At 37.0% G+C, this 17,721-nt stretch overlaps 1 pseudogene; it reads right to left on the bottom strand.

The window, feature by feature from the left end:
* Positions 1-13,235: 13,235 nt before the first annotated feature.
* On the bottom strand, positions 13,236-16,825 carry LOC139710176 (uncharacterized; annotated as a pseudogene).
* Between the last annotated feature and the right edge of the window lie 896 nt (positions 16,826-17,721).

The following is a 17,721-nucleotide window of genomic DNA, read 5'->3' as shown; positions in this document are numbered from 1 at the left end:
CGGCCTGCCACAACCCGAGCCACAACCAGAAAGAAATGTATGTAAACTATCAAGATCCTGTTCATTTCCTATAACATGGCTGGTGGGAAGATGGGATGATACTTCTCTTTATGCTTTTTCAATTTCAGAGGTTCTGGGCTCAACGAGAAGCCAAATTCCTAGTAAAATTCACTTTTAACTCTCTTATTTGGAGGTTTAAAAGAAAGACTATAGCATAATAGTAGGCCTACATTAGAAAAAAAATGGCAACATGACTTAAGTCTCTCTCTTTTTTTTTTTTGGAGATATGAGTAGGCCTGTGATAAGAAATGATTATAAAAGCAATCGTAATGATAGTAAAATATATAATGATTGATGTAATTATCAAGATTATAATATTCATCGAGGTTATAGCAACTGATGAATACAAATAATATGGAATCCGAGAATTTATAACAGTAGCATATAATAGGGCATGATGCAATGCCACACCGTTGGGTGTCACCGAAAGACCGTGCTCCAAATGGTCAAGGAAACCATTCCAGATTGGGCTCTATGATACCCTACTAAATCACAATAACAAGTATAACATACTACAGCTGAAAATACTCCTTATGAAAATGCTGATGATGATATAACAAAATGATGATAGGCCTAAGGTGATAAGAATGTGATTCATGAGAAGAATTGAAGTATTAATATTATGACGATGATAATCATGACAACATGATGTAAACAACATGATGATCACCTAATTTTCATCAGATTTGCATTCGATTTAAAAATGCGATCATTCATGTTCAAGTGCATTTGAATGATCACTGAGTCAACATTATTCAATTCACCCAAATATAGCTCGTATAACTCCACATCAAAATACAAACGTGAATACACTTTATTCATACACGACTCTAAGGCCGCTAGAGAAAAGTATACAGCTGTAGGCCTGGAGATACATGAATATCTCGAACACGGACAGAATTAGTGGGCGAGGTATCTGACAGCCAGCAAGACTGTTATCACTGGCGATTGAGTCGATTGAGGCAACTTTATGATATAGACGAGGAGAAGGTGGCAAAGGAATAGAAAGGCGTTAACTGAAAGTGGAAGAAAGGTCGACAGGCAAGAAATATATGCAAAAAGGACCCGTAGAAACGCTGTGGAAGTATTTGATGTTGATTGTATTTGAAAGATTAAAAGTAGGAAGGTGATAATTGAAATTGAAAATTTTGAAGAATTTGAACGTCTGTCCAGCTGGTGCGAAATTGAATGCCAATTTTGAATTGTTAAATTATTTGAATTTCTCTCTAATGATATAGAATATACAATGAATGACAGGAAACGAAATTCAAGTTCAGGTTCAAGTTCAAGTTGATTTATTTCATTTCCAACAAACAAATAATTAGAAATACGTTGTACAATGAAACATTCGTTTTCACAGATGTCAGGAAATCAGTACCACAATGCGATGAACAGAAATTGAATGCTCAAAGAATTAAAATGAACCAAAATCTGTTGAATATTAACGTGAATTATTTTATTTATTCGGATGCAAATCTGATGAAATTGTGCGGGAAACCCTGTAATATTGATATCTGTAAGAAGTATTATACTAACGAAACCCATGAGTTAATACTGTTATTACAATAGGAAGGCCTATAAGACATTATGCAGTGCCACATTGCTGGGCGTTACCGACACCTCCATATGTTATTTATCTAAATACATTGTGGGAAATGCTCCTGAAAACAATATCCCCTCATATAACTATAGGGTTGACATCTCTTCTTTACTGAATGGCAATCATAGCTCATGGACACTGCGTAATAAGAAACACACATACACACACACACACACACACACACACACACATACACACACACACGCACATACAAACAGTACAAGTAGAATAATTTACACAAAAATCCTTATTTTTCTTTGACTACTGAAGCAAATCGAATGAGGTTTTGTAAAAGGTGTGGGTAGTTAATAATACATGCAGTTTCATACCCGAAAACCTTATTTGGATTGATTCACTTTTAAAAGATATCGTTGCGAACAGTCCCACACTTGACGCTTCGTAGCCTGACATTTTTATATGGATTGAATCACTATTTTAAAAGCCATCGTCGCGGAAAGTCCCGGTGTAATTCTTTTTTTTTCTCTCTCTCTCTCTCTTTTTTTTTTTTTTTGGGGGGGGGGGTTGGTGGGAGGGGATGGCACACAATATGTATAGTCCAAAACGAAATACACTTGTACACTGTGATTATCTGAAAGGACAGTTCGTTTACCACCATGAGAAATGACTTGATGCTAGGTAGGCAACAAATACTCTATTGTGGCATATCAGATGATCAATTTTGCAAACCCTCTCATTTTTTTTTCAAGACCTTGTCACATTATTGTTATATGTATGAATGTTTCTTTCTTCAAATTGCGGAATCTTCCCCTATAAAGTCTGTACATTCCTCATTCCCGAGTTTATAAAATAAGTCTGTGGGATGGTATTCTGAATACAGTTTAACACTGTTTGGACTCGGTTTAAGCTGCATTAGGATATTGTGATCATATGTGCTCTTAAAGCCATGATTTGTTTTGTTTTCTCTTTAATTTTAGAATCAAGATATCAGAGTGGATCAATTCGTTGTGTTGTCTGATTTCGAGAGTGGTGATGAGGTAAGCACATCATTCATTTTTGTTCTATTATGACGCCGTTTGTGTTCACGTAAAATAAGGTAGTTAGAAATCCTAACCATATTTCAATTTCATATCAAATCTTATAAGGAAGTTACACAGTCCATCCATCGTTGCATCTATCAGCATGTGATCAGACCTTCGAACATTGTTATACCCAAGAGCTGTTTTGAGGTATCCATATATGAAACGTGGTATAAGGATGTATGGTGGTGTGAGACTCAACTGATCAACCTTTGGGCAGATGGTGCCGTATAGCTAGGTTAAAGGTCTTAGTCGACGGACCACGTTTCATTGCTAAAATTTGTCGACATTACTCAGATATGACTTGATGTTTATCTTCATTGGATAACAGTTGTGTTTGTCTTCGATATGAATTTTCTGATGTGAATATTGCATGAAAAGCAGGGGACCTTTGTGATTGTCAAAAGAATGCGCACTGTTGAATCTCTCTCACTGCTTAGTTAAACAAACAAAACAAGCTACAACGTAATATAAACTAATCAATCATTGTCTCGCATTCATTTTCTCCTTCATATTAGTCATCAGCTGAAAATCAACCAAATTCTGGAACACCCACTGTTGTCTTTCAACCAAATAGACATGGTAAGTATCCCCTTTTCAGGCAAATTTTAGTTATCTATTTTTCTTTTTGCCAAATGCTAAGAATAGCTTTAATGCTAAGAATAGCTAAGAATGCTAAGAATAGTTTTAATGCAACAACAGTTTATAGTGTACATATGTATACACCAAAGTAGGCTTTATGATTATGCAAATCATGTTGTCCTCCTGAAACCAATGATATCTCGGTCACAGTAATAGTTCACATTTTAGTTTTGTTTTTCTTATTTGGCACCCTTACATCATCTGGTCTTATCTACTATCCGTTCTCCGTTTCTTCTTCACAAACACTGATTACTCGGGGCTTACAGCCAAACAAGCTTGCTTTCATGTAGGTCCCGCCATACTTTTCTTTGATCAACCCCATCTCGATTTCAAATTTGACCAGTTATCACATATAATTACTGTGTTATCACCATGTATATTGTTGTGTTTTGCACATTGTTTACAAGGTGAAAGAACTTGTTTGATTTCTGTTATAATGTCCATAAATGAGAAGTATGGAAATAAAATGAATTGAATTGAAAAAATTGAATAGTCACATCGATGACTTGAAAATTCTTAATAGCGCAAAAGTACTGAAATCACAAAGGACAAGGTCAGTGTGTCAGTTTTGTTGGTCGTAATGAATGTATATTAGTTATACAGTGCATATTAGCAACAAACTGGGATACATAGTTTATGAATTACATGACCAATGGTTGGATGCTTGCAGTAGAGTGACCTTGGTAAATCCTAGCCCAGAGGTTTAACCGCACATTTTTGGATCATAGACATTAGAGCTTTAAGCAGGGCCTTAGAATAAACATACCTAAAATGTTTTGAATCAAAGTTTAATATGACTGTAGATCAGAAATAACGAAAAAGTAAATGTGAAATAATTTAATTGTATATACTGTTGGTACAATAACTATACACTGGATAAAACAAGAGCTTATTTCACCAAACCTGGCACAAGTATATGAATAATGATAGAGTAGTTCTTACTTAGATTTATGTTGACGTGAACAGTTAAATTTGTTTAATTAGATGCCGGGTAGATTGGCAGAATGTCATGGTTAAAGGCCAAGGTCACAACTTAAAACTTTACTATTTACAGAATTCATAGCTGAAGACCAGATTGCTTTTATTTCACTGAACTTGGTGCAAACATGAACCAAGGTGGAATAAATAAATTATTAGATATGGGTGGGGTTTCCTGTAGGTCAGGTGTCAGGATTAATGTCATGGTCAAATACTAGTGTCACTGCACATTTCTACACCATTATTCCAAACTGGATTTCAGGTAATTGTGATGGGATGAAGTGCAATGGTGTAGTCATTAGATATATTGTGCAAAGTGGGAAAAGATCAACGTCAAATCCTCCATCCCCAAATGTTTCATTTTCTTGAATAAAATCGTTTTGTACATTGATAGCATGAGGCACCTCTTTGGTTAGTTCCTGATCAGTATAGAGTCATTAAGAAAAAAAGCTAACTTGACGAGAAACGCATTGAGTAAGTAACGTTGATGGGGTGACAAGACCTTGTCTTTCAAATTTTGGTGAAAATGCTTTTTTTTTTTCAATGTAATGGTCAGATAATCAGTTAAGTGGTGTCCTGTCAAAATTCCAGCTGCCTTTACCCTCCCCTCCCAAAAAAAAAAAAAAAAAAATAAGCCACCACAACATATTAAGGGAAAGGCTATGCCGTTTGAGATAGTGCATTGTCTGCCATGTTTTTCTGTTTTGTTTTGTTGTTTTGGTTTTTTTTTGTTTTTTTTTTTGTATTTTGGCTCTGCTGAACATTTCACATTTTGTAGAAACGAGGTCTTGTCGCCCCAGTGACGATACGCGATTGCACCCTAAAAATTGACTACGGCTGATCCAGTTGTCGCCACTTTGGAGCAGGGATCAAATTTAGGACAGTATTCAAACTGACCTCCTTTCTGAAAGCATAGTGTATATCTAATCAAAGTTTCTACAATCTCGATAGGTATCATTGCCAGTTGCGTAGAATATCAGCACCATGCCATCCTAGAGGCCACCCAAGTCTACCCAACGTATGCCATGATAATGCTCTTCTAGGAAAATAGTTGCCACGAATGCGGGAAAAGTAACTTTGTAGCGCCAGTTCGCCCGACTGTCTTATTCTTATTATTTTGTATTTTCAATAACATGTGTATTAAAATTTTGACCGTGACTATCAGCTTTTTTTCTGTCTCTTCTCTCTGTAGCCTTCACAAACTTTGAAACAGTTCTGAAGGATGAGGAAACAGAAGTTGTTTTTCACCGGGACAGAGTGATGGAGGAGATGCTGGAGCTGTACAAAGATGGCACCAATACTAACAACCGTCTCCACGTGACATTTGACGGTGAAGTAGGAGAAGACATCGGAGGCCTGACAAGAGAAGCTTTCACAGCGTTTTGGAACTGTGCGCACCACGAGTACTTTGCTGGGGAGCATGTTTGCGTCCCAACTCTCCCTAACCACCGACTCAGGAAAGAAAGAGACAATATGGTTAGTCTTGGGCGCATACTAAGCCATACAGCACTCCTTACCAAATCCTTCCCGAGTTTCATTGCCAGAAGCGTGTACATAGTTTTAGTGTTTAAGTCAGAGGTGGATGAAACGTGTCTCCTGGAAGACCTCCTAGAGTACGTCACGAGACCAGAGAGGCGCCTTATCACAAAGGCATTGAACAGATATGATGATCTTAGCCCTGCTGAGATGGACATGCTGACGTCATTGTTTATGGCTTTTGAGTACAATGAACTTCCCAGGAAAGATGAGATCCGGGCCCAGCTGATAGGAATAGCAGATCTCATATTTGTGCAAAAGCCGGGCCCCATCTATAACCTCATTAGTCAGGGGATACCAGAAGAGCATCTCCTCCTCTTCTGGTCTCAACTTTCAATAAATGATTTGACTGAGTTGATTCAACTACAGAAGCCCACCCCAAGAAAGGTGTCCGCTGTCATCAACACAGTGGAGAGCGATCTCACCAACAGTCAAGATCGCGTACTCTATTTCCTGCACCAATATATCAACAGCCTTGGTGCAGAAGAGCTGCAAAATTTCCTTCAATTTTGCACAGGATCCATCCACATGCCTCTGGATGGCATAAAGCTGAGTTTCAACAAGAACTCTGGCCTCCTTAGGAGGCCAATAGCCCACACTTGTAGCAATGTGCTGGAGCTATCTGAGCTCTATTCGACATATCAGGAATTTCGCAGAGAATTTCAAATGTACCTGTCTAATACCATGTCATATACCTTCTCCTCTTTGTAATTCTGCGTCCTAGTTGTCGAAAAGGACATTAGACGCTGAGACCATGTGTAGCGCATTTGTCTAACTCAATTCACACTTAGTATATGCATCGAAAGGAAAAAGATATTGATCTGACTGGAAATGATTTTGATTTTCTTGGCTAAATGCTTATATTTTGTAGGCAAGAAATGACAACGGACCCTTGATAGTACGGTACTCAAATTATAAAGCTTGAAAAAAAGTGGCATTGCTTTTGTTTGTATAGCTTTGGAAAATTAGATTCGAGTCAGCGTGCCTGTACATGTGTACTTTTCTTTTAGTTTGATGACATAATCATATCAAAAATTTTGATACATTGCAAAGAATCAAAATCAGCCTCCCTTGCGTGTTATGTTTATGGGAGCTTCTTTTTTTCGAATCATGCATAAACTTAAAGGGAATGGCTAGTAAGCGATCAGTGGGAATCAGTGGGAATGCTGAGGGATGATTGTTCCAATCATTGTGGGATTTATTTAAGAGTACATTATATATCTACCGTTGTGTGAAAATTATTTGCTTCAGAACAGTCTCATATTCAAGTAATATGCAGATTAATGCCCCGTCACTGACCAGGGACGCTTATCTGGAAACATTAAACTGCACATTACTTGAATATGAGACCATTCTGAAGCAAATAATTTTCACACAAGAATAGATATATAGTGTACTCTTAAATGAATCCCACAAGGATTGGAACAATCATCCTCCAGCATTCCCACTGATTCCCATTTATCAGTTACTAGCCATCCCCTTTAAACGTTCTTGAAGCTGTATCTCAATTAATTTTTCTCCATTGTCTCCGAAAATTAAGTACGTTGTATGTTGCCGAAACAGTAAGCTGTCTTAGGTTTGCATTTTTCCAAATGTGTAATTGAGGATGACAATTTGGTAGTTTAACAGTAAAAACGAAATAATTATTGATTCACCTTTCACAAACATTATCTTCGACACGATATCTTCATGAAGACGTGTAGCTACATGGCTATAGAACTCCGTCTCTGGCATCAGAGACGTAAGTTTGGATACGTGTCGGTTCGAACCCCACAGTATCCAAGACAAAAAAGTGTTTTTCCTTTGACATTTTTATTCATTTATTTACTTATCTACTTCTCTCTTCCTTTTTTTATTGTTTTCTTCTTTTTTTCTTTCCGATCGAGCTTTCTTCGCTTTCGTCCATGTTGAAATCTCTTTCCGACATTCTTAAATAGCCTTGACTCTAACATCACCTAATCGTTGTCACTGAATTATTTCAAAAGCAAACTAAAAAAAAAAAAGAAAAAAAAAAAAAAAAAAAAAAAAAAAAAAAAAAAAAAACCTCGTGCAGGCTTAGGCTTTCCAACTTCCTTTTCTTTATCAGAATTGCTGTTTATCAGGTATTCCGGGTTTGCTTTTCGTTCTTCTAACATATTCTTTCCAGACAAGTCTATTCCTGAACTATTAGGTATGACACTCATCGTGCACATTGTTACATAAGTATTTTGCTCGGGTGACGAGGAATCTTGTGAGCGTTTATATTACAGGTGGCTATCTTGGTATGTTCTAATGTACTCTCGTTGGGTTGACAAGTATTTGTTATCGTTTTCTAGCTTTAATTCTTTCTATCCTTTTGCTCTCTTTTTCGTAATGTTTCGCTCCTTCTGTTCAACTTTTCATTACTAGGTTGTTTGATTGATAAGGCTTTAACATTTTCATATAGGGTATATAAGCTTTGCTTTGCTTTTTATTAGGTCCTCGCATTTCATGTCGGTAAAATTGTCTTCATTTTTTTATTTGTGTCACATTTCGTTTTATGTTCTATCGATTGTATCGTAATATTTTTGTTATAGAATAAATCAAATCAAATCAAATCAAATCAAATCAAATCAAATCAAATCAAATCAAATCAAATCAATTGTCAGAGTAAACGTACCCACACAGACGCGCGCACGCAAGCTCCCTTTGTTTTGTATTGGAGGTTGCATTACTTCGACTGCTGTAAATTTTTTTAGGCTTGTAGAGCTTGTCCAATATCATATTACATGATGACGGCAAGATTAGCATAGCCTTCTTGGTTTGCAAATAAGGGTCATCGCTCTTATTTGAAAATACCAATGTTAGAGTTAAGATGACCCTTAAACCACTTTGGCACCCAATTTTATTTGGGTCGAAGAACTCTTGGTAGGTAAGTCTTAATGCATGTAGTCAAAAATGTAGCTTGAAAAAAAAGTCTTACTCCCACACGCACACACGCGTACGCGACTTCCCTTCTTTTGCATTAGGCACTGCAGAAACAATCTGTCGAAACGTATCTAACCTTTATAGGTACAGAACTTCATTACGGGTTCCAATATAACTGCAAGTCCGTATTTTTTTTCGTGGAAATGAGAGTCGAAATTGAGGTTTGCTTGTATGTTCAAGGGTGTCCTTGCTTTTGAATTGATAACACCGTACTTTTTTTAATTTACTTTTTATTTTTTTTAAAAAAGTGAGGAATCACAACATTCACAAGTGATTGTTACAAAATCAGCGTACAAATCACAAGAAATAAAAGGAGTAATAATAAAATAGGCAGAACGAAGATAAAATGCATGTATTTTTCAAGAGCGGAGCTACGATACATAGGAAGTGAAGCCAAGGAATGCCCTGATAACACCGTACTTCATTAGCTGCGGTTGGTAACTGTCCCCTTTGAAGATGTGTCGATGGCGGTGAGACCAGTTCCAAATGACCCCAGGCGTATTACCTAACTCGTCTTGTAGTGACGAGTTCCATGTTTTTTTGTTTTGTTTTTACTTCAAAAAAGTTTGCGAAAATGCCCGTTCTGTATTTGCGATCACATTACATAATACACCTGTACGTATGTACATAGAATCTAAGTGAATCTGGTCAGTAGCTTTTTGTCACACGTTTACGCAACCTACATGTTGTGTTCATGCTATGTCTATAGGTGTATTGTCTTTGTCAAATAGCTTCTTTTTTGTATGTTGTTCTTGTACTTACACGTGTATACAGTGCTAAAGCTGCATAAGAGTATTTTGTCAGAAAACTTGGTTAGTACACTTCATTTGTAGCCGAAATGAATGTATTTGTGCAACTGTCACATGTGTAGGTCAAAGGTGAAATGATGTGAAACATTTAATTTTATTCTACATGTATATATATATTGTAAAAGCATAGCTGTTTACGTTGATGTCGCTTCAACGCGTTGTTTAATGAATGTACTTACAAAGTGAACTTATTGATTTATCTTCTTGTTAAATTCTTCTAAAACTTTATGCTCTTCCCGGATGACAGTGACAGTGATGCACATGTATGCAGAGCGTGCATAATTTTGCTAATGTGTGCCACTTGAACCTTCAATAGCTATCTTGTGCTGTGTAGAATACTGGCTGCACCAGAAGTGATACTCAAGATGTCACTGACATTAGTTGCATGAAATGGTATAATTTATCTTCAAACACATTTTAAGCTTTGGATAATTTAGAACTCGAAGACTGTACGTAGAGTAAGTGGATTCCAGTTCATGTATTTCCAATTTTACTGTTAATTATCACTTTGCCAAAGGAAATCACTGCCTTGGTGTGGGGACACTAATGTCACATATACCCATAAGTACAAAAATAAACAAGAAATGTCTGCTTTGAGTATAATTGTCTTTATTTACTAACTGCCTTACTTTCAGTCAATCAAGACAACTTTTCTGGGAAAAAAAAATCATGTACTATAACTAAATCAACATAATAAATTCACATAAACAAAGTTTACATAAAAATGTGGAAAAAATGGGTGGTGAACTGCTGTGATAGCAGTGTTCATGAAAAAAAGTAATGTCCAGTGTGTATTATCTCTTTATGTATATATCTTTTGTTTCACACAATACTTTTCAACAAAAGTATGAAATAATCTACTTTGCATTTTGTTTTCATTATACGGAAATTATTTTCGATAAAAAACATATTCACAGTAACAGAAGTGACCTGTTACTTCGCATTCCCATTTACTGTCTACACCTGCGCCGATAAACTTTCTAACAATTTTCGCCTGTAGCTGTTCCAGTCATGATACTACACTGCCACAATAATTGTACCTGCTCACCTTACAAAATTGTGCAGGGATGTCAGTCAGAATGAAAGACTTTTGCCTCAAAACGGGGATCCCTGATTGTAGTTTGACAATTCCATTTTGTTCTAAGATGCAAGAAAGGTTTGGGAGCACCTTACAAAAAAGTGTACATAAAAAAAAAAAAATCGTCCAGTATCAAAACAGACTTAAATTTGCACAAACAGAATACATGCAGTAGCTGGATTTAAGTCGACGTACATGACAGGTGATACATCTTCAGCTGATAAAAAAAAAAGAATAATGACCTCGGATATCAATCAACCACTGTATATGTACATTGCACTACCGTTAAAACGAAAACGGTTGTAACGAATTTTCAGTTACAATGAAGTAAAAATTCAGGCTGCAATATAATCCACTCTCCGTCTTTTCATTGTAGATTTGTTCGGTTAAAACGAAATTTTGATACAACGAAAGAAAAAAAAATTGTCCACAGGACTTCGTTATGACGGGGGAGCGCTGCAGTAGTTATATACACCATTTCAACAGATGTCACGTGATATGTTTCTGCATTAATTTTTAAACAATACCTTGGACTCTATGAATTTGTTATTCAGTCAAATCATATACAAGTTGTGCAGCTTTATTTTTACCACTGGTTGTGCAAAGAAACAATTCACTCAAAAAGAAATAAAAACAGAATGAATGAAATAAACGATACATTTTCATCAGTTCTTTGTGGATAGCGCCTTATGGTGGTATATTCAAGCTGGCCACAATATCAAAATCAAGGAGTCTAGAAATGTTGCTATGCCGACAGGTATGCAAGTTTCTCCCAATAGGTCTAATGTACGTCTTAATAATGTGAGAGGACAGTTTCACCTAATTGGCACAACAAATAAAATCACATACACTTGTATTTGTCACAGATGTATTGAGTGTTTACTTCTCTTTTCATTTCATTTGGATGGATGGCTAAATTGTTTAAGAGAGGAAGTATTTGGGATTTAAGCATTTTCACTTCATGTTTCACCCTTGCCTTTTGATCCAAAATTCTTCATCACGCATTAGTAACATTTATTCCCATGACAAAACTTTAAACTTCTTTGGAAAAACCAGTTGTATGAGAAGATTGTGACATCTTTCCTTGACCTTCGACCCCATCGCCAAAATTATGTCGGCCTACAGAGTTTTATTACATCGATGCACTGACTAATCTCCAAGGTATGAAGAAAAAGTGATGTTTCAACATCAAAAAGTAGAATTTAGCATTTTAACTCGACTTGACTGTTGGCCTTTTACCCCACGACCCTAAAATTACCAAGAGAAACACAGGCAGGCAATACATGAATGAAGTGTATGTACCACGTTTAATTATGATACCTAGAACCATTTTTCATGTCAGATTTGGAGAAAAAGTTTAAATCTTAGCATATTCACTTGACCTTTGACGCCACAGCCAAAATATTCCCAGAGAATCTTTATCTGGCAATACATGCATACGCTAACTTAAAAAAGAATACCTCCAGGCACTGCATAGACATGGAGAAATAGAGGAATTCAGAGAATTTGTCCTTGCCGTTTGACCTTTGACCTTGAACATGTGCACCCAAAAGTTACTAAGCACAAATTTATTCACTCATACAGTGTATACATACGCTAAGTTTCATTTTGATGTATATACCTCAAACATTTTTTAAAGTTATGCTCTAGACAAAATTGATTACAGCCAGACAGATGGAAGGATGGACAGATGAACGGACGGACGGACAACCGAAAAGATAGTGCCTCCAGTTAAAATAAACAGGGAGAGGTAATGTATCATCACCCAATCAAATCTTCATCGGATACTGAAATATTTCGGTCATTCCCTCTCCCATACATAGCACACAAAATAAGTATATGAAAGCAAGAACATGTGCTACTCAAAGTATCATCCCTTTGATCTGCAATCAGGGAAATACAGAATCAGAATACATATACGAGTACCAACTAATCTTGTACTTTCTGAAGCTTTCTCTGTAACATGCTATACATACATGGTTGAGGACACAACCTACATATATGGAATTAAAGACATTTTGATCATATAATGACAAACACAAACTCAACCAAAAAAGATGAACCTCCAAGCACATATATTATATATGAAATATTTTTTGATGAGCTATTAGATACCAATTGTTTGCACAATGAGTGATGAATGTTTACATAAAGTACATGTCTAGTATTCAACATTCTTAGCTGAATCTTGTGGACTCCTGGACAGATTAGCACAAGAATTCAGAAAACTACACACAATGATGGGACAGTCTTTAATCTTTGGGGGAAAAAAAGAGAAAAGTGCCAAACACCATGTCAAGCATCCCAGCCCTAAGCAAAGGGAAAAATGAAAAAGTGGTAAAACATGAAAAATACTTGCTTTATAAATGGGAAAAGAACAATGTAAACTCAGATACTTTATTTCAAAATGTGATTGAGTTAGTGTCTCTCTATACCAATTTGATCCAAATCAGACAACCATGTTCCTCCTCCTTCCCTCCCTTCCTCCCCCTATAAATACACTAGTGTACTGCCAATCTCAGCTTAATTTGAATTTATTCAGGAAAATGTTACCGCAGGAAACCTTCAACCTTCGTGGAATGTTGACAAAATTTGTCTTTCAACAAACCATCCCCTGCCAGGATGTGCTGTAGTTCCTCCTTCTGAACTTGCGACAATCGTGAATTCACACTGTTTGTCTCACCATTTACTCTTTCATCACCAGTATCAGCTAGGTTGTGCCTCCTCAACATTTCCTCGATCCTCTCCTCCCATGATCCCTCATTAAACACTCTGCCTACTGCAGCGTTGTCTAGGCTACATTCTAGCATGCCATCTCGCCAAATCTGTTCCGGGGTGCGGTTGCCTTCAGTACGGACGCGATGGTGGTTCCATGCCTGCTGAAATGTTGACAGGCGCTGGTTGATAGACTCCAAATAGACCTCGTGCAGACTATATCTATGGATGTCATCACTGGGGTCCAAAACTCCTTCATCCTCAAGTTCGTAAAATTCCTTGTAGAACACTTGAATCACATCTTTAAAGACATCTCTCCACAACCTCTCGATCCTGATGTTATGCACGGACTCCCCTGTTATGTGGCTTCCTCTGTTGGTTCCGAATGTCAAATTCATGAACAGAGCTACAAGGATGTTTTCATGGCCATGATCGGACCTAACACGAGCTGGCATGGAGTAGGTCTTTGTCGCCTCAAGAAAGAGGTCTAACACTGTTCTTGCATTGTTGCTCGTGGAACAATGGATGAAAGTAATGAGTCTGGAGTAGCCATCAATACATCCATTGGTAACAAGGCCCCATCTGCAAATGCGCATGCAGATAAAACAAAGGGGAAGAAAAAAATTACATCCGCATATAAGGGAACATAGGGTCATTAACCAATTAAATATACAATATTGTTCCGAGTATTAATGACATAATGATATTTTTACCTATGAAGATACGATAACTATGCGTAACTGTAATGCAGAATTTTGAAAATGGCATACAGTCCACATGATAGAACATCACATTTCCTGTGGCAAAGGCATATTGCATTATTCTCCCAGTACATCTGCATTCTAACTTTTTACATGGCGCTGTTATGATTTCGTACAGTCACAGAGAGTCTAACCCAGTTTCATTTGGAGGGAAATGTCATTTCAGAGAACAATGACAAAATTTTGACATATGTATAATATTTTGACAAATATTATACCTAATCACACTATAAAGAGTTCCAGAAAAACCGCGAAAAATCACCATTCGTTTATCAGTCGGAAAAATTTAGAATTCACAAATGTGTGTAAAATTGCTCTTTCACAGAATCAAAGAAACTGAAGTTTAATAAACTTGACACAATTTAAGTATTTTGGGTCATGATGTAAATTCAGAGTTTTTGTTGCAGTAGCGTAAGTGAGGGATGCACGGTCACATTTAGTTCTGACCTTTGTCCTCCTGAACCAAGATTTTGCCCTAGAATTTTCTACAATATGAAGAGAGGGTCACTTTTCACATATTTACTTGAACTTTGCCCCTTAATAAATAAGATTGTATGACCTCACAATCTGAATCACTCCTTAGAGAATCAAAATGTGGCAATTCATGGTCACTAGTTGGGATTACAGCTATATATACATGCATGTATACCAGTATACTTGCATACAGTCAACCTGGCTTATAAAGTCGAATCTACTTGGACTAAAGAAATAGAGAAACTCAGAGCAAATTCTACTTATGATGGATTAAAATCAAGAGAATATGCAGAGAAGAGGACTTGAAAAGACCTTCGACATTTCATATTCGACCTTATGTTAGGTCGGCTTAGTAAGCAAGGCTGGTTGTATTACAACACTTACAAGATTGTATATCCCAAATGATTGATCAAAATTATCATGATTAAAGTACATGTGTGTTTAACACAGATTACATACATTATTAGTAAGCGTATGCTACTTATATGTGTCAGATAATCCTAGCCCCTTCCTCTTTTTGTGTACACATACTTGTATGGTCGTTCCTTTCGTTTAAATGCACCACCTATCTCAGACAATCTCCCTCCGTTGGTGGGCATTTCCTGCCTTGGATACCCCGTATATACCCCGTATATACCCCGCATCACATATACAAGGTGCATCAAGACCATCCCCTACTTTCTTGGGTTAGATGTCGTTAAAATATCTTGACAGATTTTCCTCTCTGTTTGTTTAGTGTTTGTTTGTCTGTCTGCTTGTTTGGGGAGGGGGAGTGCCCGTGTACCAGATATTTAACAGGGCCCGTGCATGCAGTCATTCCTACCCTGGAGTTGAACGGCCAAGAGATAATCATCCCAAGTCATCCCTATTCCTACAGTGCAGGAACATGTGCAGGTACAACATCCTGTAGTAAAATGATGATGTACCTACAAGTTGTATGTATCATCAATAGATTTATTAGTCATACACAATGTCACACTGGTCAGCTCTGATGGCACGGACTGACTCACTGAGATGCCTGAGTGACGTGCCGACCAAAAAAATAGTACAAGATAGAAATAATTTTCAAGAATTAGTATAATGGGAAGAGCAGACAATATTTAAGTGCACCTGCAGAGTTTCATGTGTCCATCAATATGCCAAAGGCTGTTTGGTGCACCGACTTTATACACTCTCCGTGAAACAGAGTGCCCCCCATCGTTCGGCTGTAGCAGGCGGATTAACTTCAGACAAGCACTTCCGTACTCTACTCCTTTGCAAAGTGAGACCACGAGTGTGTAAAAGGCCGGTCATCATCTAAAGAAAGGTTAATTTTGAAAACAACTTTACAATTTTAATTAAATGGAATTATTCTCAATCCAAGTGAAGACATGTCATTCTATTTGGAGTCATCATGATTTTCGACCCCATGGCAGTTCTGTACGACATTGGTATTGTGCATAGCTCGCTGATTGAAGTAGAATTTTTACGTCTAATAACAGGCAAGGAGCTTTCTATTCAATCGCATCAATGTAATTAATTTCTTTCTTTCTTTTCAATTTACATATCATATTCATTCTGTGTGTACTACGAACTACAATATGTTAATATGTACAGCTTGTATAAATTATAACCTTGTAATTGTGACATCGTTTGGATTATGGTGAGAAACTTACATGGCTCGAATAAAATTTTCTGCAACTTTCATGTTTGGTTTTTTTTTTTCTTCAAGATATGTTATAATGTATCACATTAACGAGTTTGTATTTGAATCAAACCAGTCTTGACATTTTTAGAACAAATTTTGAGGTCAAAAAGGAAGCCTACGGGGTAATATATACTTTGAATCTTACAGTAAATTACGATGAGCATTGTTTTGCATGATTAATTGTACTAACGGGGCTGATTTCATATGCCGACATTGTAATCACAACACACATTGCATACAACAAAAACACTAGGAAAATAAAGTCACCTCAGCACCACTGTTGGGGAAGAATTTTTTGAAGGTCTGCTATAACAGCTTTCAATTCCTCGTCAGTTATTGTTGAGAACTTGTCTCTCATCTTAATACCTTCCTCGTACAGCCTCTTGTACACAAGCGAGGTAGAGCAGTGAAAAAGTAAAGCCATCCTACGAGCAGTGTAACCACTCTTGTGAAGGGTTATTAGTTGTTCCCTTGTCATCTCCACTTTGGGACGCCCTCGCATACCTGCAGAATGGAAATACTCTTGTAAGTAACATGGATCAGGCTTGTTATAGTACAAACTGTAATTGAAAGTGTATTCTTTCGTTCTTCGGTCTAAAGGTCATGGAATGAATCAAGAGGTTGTTGACAGATACAACAATGTGGGACAAGTAATCAAAATGTATTGACTCATTACGATACGAATACAGTGAAACCCCGTAGTGACGAGGTGATCACGTCCGTCCCATTTTTCACTGTGTGTAAACCTATGGCACAAGGAATTGGATATAATACAACGAGTTCGGATATAAAGAGAATGATCCCAGGGGTATAACGAGGACATTTTCGGTGCATTACGTCAAAAGAAAAATATAAGTTATCTTATTTGATACAACGAGGTTCCATTTCTTGACCTGCTACTTTCAAAACACGCGACAAATGAAAGATTGAAAACCAAACTTCATGCCATCGATGTATTCTCTTTCCTGTTTTGCAGATTCTGTGCCAGAACACAATAATGTACGTACACACATGTGCATTGCAGATGTATGATAACCTCCATCATGCCGTCCCTGGGAATGAATCTGAAGTGGGAGGAGGATCACCATAACACGCTTAGGCTCATCAGTTCCGTCGTTATTCCTCTTTATCCCCCCATTAAGGAACCGAGTAACCGTTCTTTCCATGTTTTCTTATAAACCACGCGATAACACACACACTACCCCACCCCCACCCATGTTCATTACCATTGAATGTAACCATTAATTTTCCCTCGAACTAATACACATTGCGTGGTATTAGCTCAAAAACAGATCATTTAAAAGAATCATTCAAAAGCTTTTAATGTGATGAAATTCGTGGCAAGAAAAAGAAAGAAGAATTTATGATTTTGGAACGCAATGTGCATTTTGTTTGGAT

This window comes from Diadema antillarum, unplaced genomic scaffold (genome assembly GCF_040938485.1).
Source record: "Diadema antillarum isolate AM-2024a unplaced genomic scaffold, OU_Dant_1.0 seq00001506_RagTag, whole genome shotgun sequence".
Lineage (NCBI taxonomy): Eukaryota > Metazoa > Echinodermata > Echinoidea > Diadematoida > Diadematidae > Diadema > Diadema antillarum.
This window is presented reverse-complemented; position numbering and strand designations above follow the sequence as displayed.